General features: G+C 49.6%; 1 long non-coding RNA gene across 2 annotated transcripts; it reads left to right on the top strand.

Annotated features, from left to right (window-relative positions):
- The first annotated feature begins 23 nt into the window (after positions 1-23).
- On the top strand, positions 24-6028 carry LOC149914998 (uncharacterized). 2 transcript variants are annotated; one of them, XR_016459917.1, is made up of 6 exons: positions 24-52; positions 121-187; positions 628-696; positions 2217-2348; positions 4242-4393; positions 5280-6012. It is a non-coding gene; the product is annotated as an uncharacterized LOC149914998 (long non-coding RNA). The 2 variants fall into 2 exon arrangements; XR_016459916.1 differs by having other exon boundaries at positions 2217-4393; positions 5280-6028.
- Positions 6029-7481: the final 1453 nt, after the last annotated feature.

The following is a 7481-nucleotide window of genomic DNA, read 5'->3' as shown; positions in this document are numbered from 1 at the left end:
GAAGCACAGGGGCAGCATCTGAACCTGGGGAGTGCTTCCTTTAGAGTGTGGAGTGAGTCTTACTCAACGGGGTGGGTGATCCCTTCCCTATTTTAGGGCTGTGATCTCTCTCTTTTCTAGGGTTTCCTGACTATGTTGGAGGGCTGGCAGCCATCTGTACATGGAAACTGCTTCCTTTAGTGTGTGGGTGAGTGTTGGTCCTTGGAATGGGGTGAGCGGCTCTGTTTTTATTTCAGGGCTGTGATCCCCCCTCTTTGGGGGATCCTAATGTCATTTAAGGGTGGTAGCTGTAAGGACAACATCTGAACCTGGAGACTGCTTCCTTTGGGGTATGGGGTGAGCAATTCCTGCTTTGATTCAGAGTTGTGAGCTCTGCCTTTCTGGGGGAATCTCAAGCTGGATTAGAGCAGCTGTATCTGCTGTGTGTGTTGTTACCTCTTCAGTGATTCTCACCTCATAATCTCCAGTCTGGGGCTCCAAACGTGGTTTGTCTGCTCCTATGTCATCCCACTTCATGGCTGTAATTCATAGTGCCATGTGTTAATTGCACCAATACAGAATTTTTAAGGGCATTCTGTGCATTATTATCATGTAATAAATTACATTCTGCATCTCTTCTGACTTCAGTTTGCAACCCGATGGGGTTTAAGGATTGCCTGGGCTCCTCTGATCAGTGGTGTGAGATCTGTGCAGCAGGTAATGAACATCGCAAGCCCCACGTTGGTGCACTGCTTGTATGCAGGTTTGTGATGCGGTCCAACTCCCCCACAGTGACCATCCACAGCTGGATCAGGTTGCTCAGAGCCTGACCCCGTTTCACCTTGAAAGGGATAGCACATTCACCACATCTCTGGCAACCTGTTCCACTGCCTCACCACCCTCACTGTGGAAGACATTTCTTGTATATCTAACCTCAATTTTCCCTTCTTCTTTCCTTTAGGCATTGAAAGGCTGTTACCAGGTCACCTTGGCGCCTTCTCTTCTCCAGGCTGAACAGCCCAACTCTCTCTTCTTATAAGAGAAGTGTTCCATCCCTCGGTTCGTATTTGCAGCTGTACTCTGGATGTGCTCCCACAGCTCCATGTTTCTCCTGCACTGAGGACTCCACATCCAGATGCAGCACTCGAGGTGAGGCCTCACCAGCGCAGAGCAGAGGGGCGGGGATCACCTCCCTTCGCCTGCTGACTACGCTGCGCATCTTTGGATGCAGCTCAGGATACAGTTGGCTTTCTGGGCTGGAGGGGCACATTGCTGATTTGTGTCCAGCTCCCACCCATCAGTACCCCCAAGGCCTTATGGGGCAGGACTGCACTCAGTCCTTTCATCCCCCAGCATGTTTTGGTGGTGGGTGTTCCTTCATCCCAGCTGCTGACCCAGCACTTGGATTTATGCCCCTACTCAGCCTGTTGAGGTCCCTCTGGATGGCATCTCATCCCTCTGGTGTGTTGCTGCACCCCACAACTTGATGTCATTAGGGTGCACTTGATCCCACTGTTGATGTCACTGATGAAGGTGCAATTCCAGATGTTTGTAGAAGCTGAGCGTAGAACCCCTTGAGAGCAGCCCTGCAGAGAAGGACTAGGGGATCCTGGTGGATGAGAAGCTGGACATGAGCCAGCAGAGTGTGCTTGCAGCCTGGAAGGCCAACTATATCCTGGGCTGCATTAAAAGAGGGGTGGCCAGCAGGGAGAGGGAGGTGATCGTCCCCCTCTACTCAGCTCTTGTAAGGCCCCATCTGCAGTACTGTGTCCAGGCCTGGAGCCCCAGCACAGAAAGGACGTGGAGCTTTTGCTTTCGGAGCGGGTCCAGAGGAGGGCACTAAGATGATCAGAGGGCTGGAGCACCTTTCTCCTATGAAGAAAGGTTGAGGGAACTGGGATTGTTTCTCTTGGAGAAGAGAAGACTCCGGAGAGACCTCATCACAGCCCCCTAATACTCAAAGGGAATGCATAAGCAGGAGGGGGAATGGCTGTTTACGAGGGTGGATGGTGATAGGACAAGGGGAAATGGTTTTAAACTGAGCCAGGGGTGGCTTAGGTTGGTTATTAGGAGGAATTTTTTCACGCGGAGGGTGGTGACGCCCTGGAACAAGTGCTTTAGGGTCACTTCCAGAAGGATCTGCTCTGCGATCGTTCCCAGCACAGAGGTAAGACTGACATGGTGGTAGTTCCCTATCCTTAATAACAGGTGTGCTGTTGCTTTTTTCTACTCATCAGGGACTTCACCTGACTGCTTTGACTTCTCAAATACCATTGAGAGTGGCTCGGTGACTACAGCGGTGAATTTCCTCAGAACTCTGGGATTCATCTCGCCAGGACCCAAAGACTCCTGGATGTTTGGATCCTCAGGTGGTCCAGAACCTGATGTCCCATCACAGTGTGGGATGGGGAGGGGTCTGTGGGACTGGCATTGCTTCCTCAATCCCCACCTACCAAACCAAAGATGAGGGCTGTGTCTAATGAGCAGTTATCAGAGAAGAGGGAAGCAAAAATGGTGTTGTGTATCTGAGCTTTTTCCTGTGCGTTGTTCCCAGCTGCAGTGATGCCGGTAAGCAGCATCAGGCACAGAGTGCAGCCACGCTGCTCTGAGAAAGGAGACTACAGCGCACGTTTGTGAAAGAGGCACTGCTCTATATATGTGTGGCAGTGCCTTCATTACTGTATTGTGTCCAACATGTGGCAGCAGAGAGCTGTGGTGCTCCAGAGTGCTGTAACGACTGCACAGAGAGATGTGTGGCTCTTTGTGAGAGCAGCCAGGAACTGAAATCTGCAACGCACGCCCACCAGTGTTTACCCATTCCATAGCATGGCACAACATGGTGCTCCCAGAGCTCTTAATTGCACTTTATGGTGCCCAGAAGGCTGCCTGTCCTTTTCTTTCTGTGTTCTCCTTGTCTCTGGCCTTTCACTGCAGTGTTCTCCTTCTCTTTACCCTAGACATTCTCTACTGCATTTTCTTGCTGTCCTGTTTTGGTGTTCTGTGCCCCATTGTCTTGGCCATTGTACTTGGCTTTCTTTGCTGCATTCTCTTCAGCGTTTGGTTTTGGTGTTTCTTGCCATGTTCTCTTGGCTGTTGTCCCCAGCATTTTCTGCCATCTCATAGCTATTGCCTGGGCGTTCCCTGTGATGTTCTCCTCGGTGTCCTGTTTGGCGTTCCCTGTGGCATTCTTCTTGGCCTCCAGTTTTGGCCTCCCAACCACCTTCTCTTGGCCTTCTGCATTGGCTTTCTTTGCCATGTTCTCTCTGGCCACTTGTTCTGGCATTCCCTGCCACATCCTCTTGGCTTCCTGTTTTGGCACTTCCTGCCATGTTCTCTTAGCCCTTGCCTAGGCATTTACTGCTGTGTTCTCTTAGCCTTCTGTTTTGGCATTTCTTGCCGTGTTCTCTTGGCCGTTGTCCTCGGCATTTCCTGCCATCTCATAGCCCTTGCCTGGGCATTCCCTGTGATGTCCTCCTCAGCGTCCTGTTTTGGCGTTCCCTTCCTTGTGGCATTCTCCTTGGCCTCCTGTTTTGGCATACCCAGCCACCTTCTCTTGGCCTTCTGCATTGGCTTTCTTTGCCATGTTTTCTTTGGCCGCTTGTTCTGGCGTTACGTCCTCTTGGCCTCCTGTTTTGGCATTTCTTGCCATGTTCTCTTAGCTCTTGCCTAGGCATTTCTTACCATGTTCTCTTGGCCTTCTGTTTTGGTGTTTATTGCTGTGTTCTCTTGGCCTTTGCTGTTGGCCTTCCCTGCTGTACTCTCATTGCCCTCACCATAGCTTTTCATTGGGTATTTTCCTTGCTTTTGCCCTTCCCTTAGCCTTAGCTGTTTGCTTTGCCTTTACCTTGGATTTCCCTTTGCTTGTCCTGGGTGTTTGGCTCACCTTTGCCTTTGGATCTCTGGGATTGGCTGGGAGGCAGTGTTAATTGTAATCTTGACCTGAATCCCTAGCTTAATGGGAGCTCTAATGATAATTACATTTACCTGCAATGTGTCTGTCACCCTAACCCTTAGCCTGATATTAAAAATGTCTCTAACCCTAAATGCAGCAATAAAAATAACACTCCTTGTTTTCTGTCAAAATAACCTTCATCCTAATTGTAGTGCAGAAAAGAATTGTTAAACTAACTGTGACTTCAAGCCAACAAATAGCATTAGTTATATCCCTAACACTCCTTTGCGTCATCATTTGAGCAATGTGCACAGGGTGCAGCCCCCGCATTTGTGGGACAGTGCCTTCATTACTGTATTGTGTCCAACAGGTGGCAGCGGAGAGCTGCGGCGCTCCTGAGCAGTGTAAAAACTGTACAGAGAGATCTGTGGTTCCTCCTGAGAGCAGCTAGGAACAGAAATCTGTATTTCCTGGGATGCCCTGGAAGCCGACTTTGCTGACCGGTAATTATCTGCCCAACAGGTAAGGGCAATGTACATCTACCAGTGTTTATATATTACTTAGTAAGACGCAAGGTAGGGTACCCAGAGTTCATTTCTGCACTTCAGCGTGCCTTACAGGCTGTCTGTTCTCTTCCTTCTGCGTTATCCTTGCCTCTCCTCTGTGCCTGGTTATTTCCTGCAGCATTCTCTTTAGTCTCTATTTTGGTGTTTGTGGTGGCATTCTCTTGTGCATTGCCCAGTGTTTTGGCATTCGTGGTGATGTTCTATTGGGCCTTGCCCTCCATTTTGGTGTTCCCTGTGGCATTATCTTGGGCTTTGCCCTCTGTTATGGTGTTATGTGTAACGTTCTCTTCAGTCTTGTGCCGTTTTGGCATTCCCTGAGGCCGCCTCTTTGGGCCCGGCCGCCTCTTTGGGCCCGGCCTCTTGACGTGGCCACCTCTTTGCTGTTTTCCATGACTTAGCCTTACTTTGATACTTTGCCCTCCCTTGGGTACTGTCTATACCTTTACACTCTGTTTTGGTGTTTGCTTCAGTGTTCTTGCCTTTGCCTAGGCTTTCCCTAACAGTCACGCTGAGCATGATCTTAATAAACCTAACTGTAATATCTTCACCCCAACCTTAATGAGCTCTGAACACCAAATGTAGTGCTAATTGTAACCATGACTGTATAGATAAGTATACTAACTGTCCAAATTAACCCTGAACCTACCCTCTAACCCATCTCTAACCTTCAGTGTAATACTGAAAATAATTCTACATCTTCCCTGTTAAATACTCCTAACCTTAATGTTAAGCCATTTTTTGGGGTGGTCTTTTGCTTGCACGTTTTGTGGGGGTGGTCTTACGGTGAGCGCTGTTTGTGTCTTGGCGTTCCTCTTTCTAAAGTGTGTCTCTCTGTATTGCAGGCAAAGATGCCTTTGACACTTCCAGTCGATGACTTCCCCCCTGGGATGCCATGCTCTTTCCAGGCCTCCCACACTCACCGCCAGCTTAGTTCAGTTGAGCTGTTACCCATATCCCCCGGTCTCTTCCCTTCCCATAGTCTTCCTTTCACTCTGCCACAAGCCCCTACCACTGCCCAAGGTCATCACAGGCAATGTGTGGAATGCAGTACTTGTTCTCATTATAGTTCACCCCATTGGCCTCAGCCCAGCAAATCCAACCCACCCACACCCTTCCTTAGGGCCCTTCTACTCCCAGGCCAATCAATCCTTCCTTCTCATGTGATTTTGTGTTCCTTCCCAGCCAGTTTAAGACTCATGCCCCTTTGTGGCTATTCTGAGAGTTGCGCTGATTTCAGTATGTGCATTCAACTTACGTCAACCAAATTGTCATTAGCTTTACAATCAATTTCTCTCCACCAAATTGGCTTTAGTTTTACATTCGGTTTATTTCAACCAAATAGGCTTTAGCTTTGCCTTGCTTATGGGGTTGGGTTAGCTTTGCTTTGTTTGTTTGTACCGCAGGGCTAACCCAACCCTGTAAGAAACACCCAAGGGCCGTTGGAGGTCATTTGCCTTCGGAAGGCAAATGGGATCCTTCGGAAGGCAAATGGGATCCTGGGCTCCATCAGAAGAGGGGTGGCCAGCAGGGACAGAGAGGTGATTGTTCCCCTCTACTCTGCTCTTGTGAGGCCCCATCTGGAATACTGCGTCCAGGTCTGGAGCCCCCAGTACAAGAAAGACAGGGAGCTGTTGGAGAGGGTCCAGAGGAGGGCCACAAAGATGATCAGGGGACTGGAGCACCTCCCCTATGAGGACAGGCTGAGGGAGCTGGGCTTGTTCAGCCTGGAGAAAAGAAGGCTGCGGGGTGACCTCATTGCAGCCTTTCAGTACATAAAGGGAGCCTACAAAGAGGAGGGGAATCAACTCTTTGAAAGGGTGAGTGACAGCAGGACAAGGGGAAATGGTTTTAAGCTGAGGGAAGGGAGATATAGGTTGGATGTCAGGGGGAAATTCTTTACGGAGAGAGTGGTGAGGTACTGGAACAGGCTGCCCAGGGAGGTTGTGGATGCCCCGTCCCTGGAGGTGTTCAAAGCCAGATTGGATGGGGCCCTGGGCAGTCTGGTCTAGCATTAGGTGGAATGGTGGTGGCCCTGCATGTGGCAGGGGGGTTGGAGATTCATGATCCTTGAGGTCCCTTCCAACCCTGGCAATTCTGTGATTCTGTGATTCTGCCTTCCTTTCCGGCCAGTCTGAGACTTGCATTCTGTTTTGGATGGGCTGAGATCTAAACTGCTTTTGAGGTGGATTGCAATACATAATGTTTTTGAAAATGTAATGTCACTAATGGGGTATGGAGGCTCTGTGACCTTTCTCTGGTTAATCTGATGTATGTAAACCACGTGTGTTAAACTGTATGGAGTAAGTGTATATTGCATCTCTAAACTGCATTGTGCCACATATTCAATCTGTGTAATGCTGCGCCTGTAAACTGTGTTGTGCCACATATGGAATGTATGGATGCTGCACCTATAAATTGCATTGTGCCATGTACAGAATATATGAATGCTGTGGCTATAAACTAAGTTCAGGAATTGTAATGAATATGGGTAACCCTGATGTACTTCCCAAGGTATAATTGCTGGTATAGTTTCTGTGCATATGATTCTGTGAAAATAGTGCTTTAACAAGTATTATTGCTGAGTCATTTAATGCTGTGGAGTGACTTGCTTTGTCACAATCACGACTTGGATCACACTTGGAGGTAGGTCTGAGAGTTAGGTACGGAGGCTGGGGGTTAGGCAGGATTGGGGTGAGGGTTAGGGGGTTAGGGTAGGGTGGGGTTAGGCACGTTGGGGTTAGGCACGTTGGGGTTAGGCACGGTGGGGTGAGGCACGTTGGGGTTAGGGTAGGGTAAGGGTTAGGGTAGGGGTAGGGGGGGTGGGTTAGGGGTAGGGGTAGGGGTTGGGGTGAGGGTTAGGGTTGGGGTGAGGGTTGGGGAGAGGGTTAGGGTTGGGGTGAGGGGGTTAGGGGTAGGGGTTGGGGGTTAGGTTAGGGTTAGGGTTTAGGTTAGGGTTTAGGTTAGGTTGGGGTTGGGTTGGGGTTAGGATTAGGGGTTAGGGGTAGGGGTACGTTGGGGTTAGGGGTAGGGTTAGGGGGTAGAGG

This window comes from Phasianus colchicus, chromosome 25, assembly GCF_987193195.1.
Source record: "Phasianus colchicus chromosome 25, bPhaCol1.hap1.1, whole genome shotgun sequence".
NCBI lineage: Eukaryota > Metazoa > Chordata > Aves > Galliformes > Phasianidae > Phasianus > Phasianus colchicus.
Note: the sequence above shows the minus strand (reverse complement) of the source record. Positions and strands in the feature narration are given on the sequence as shown.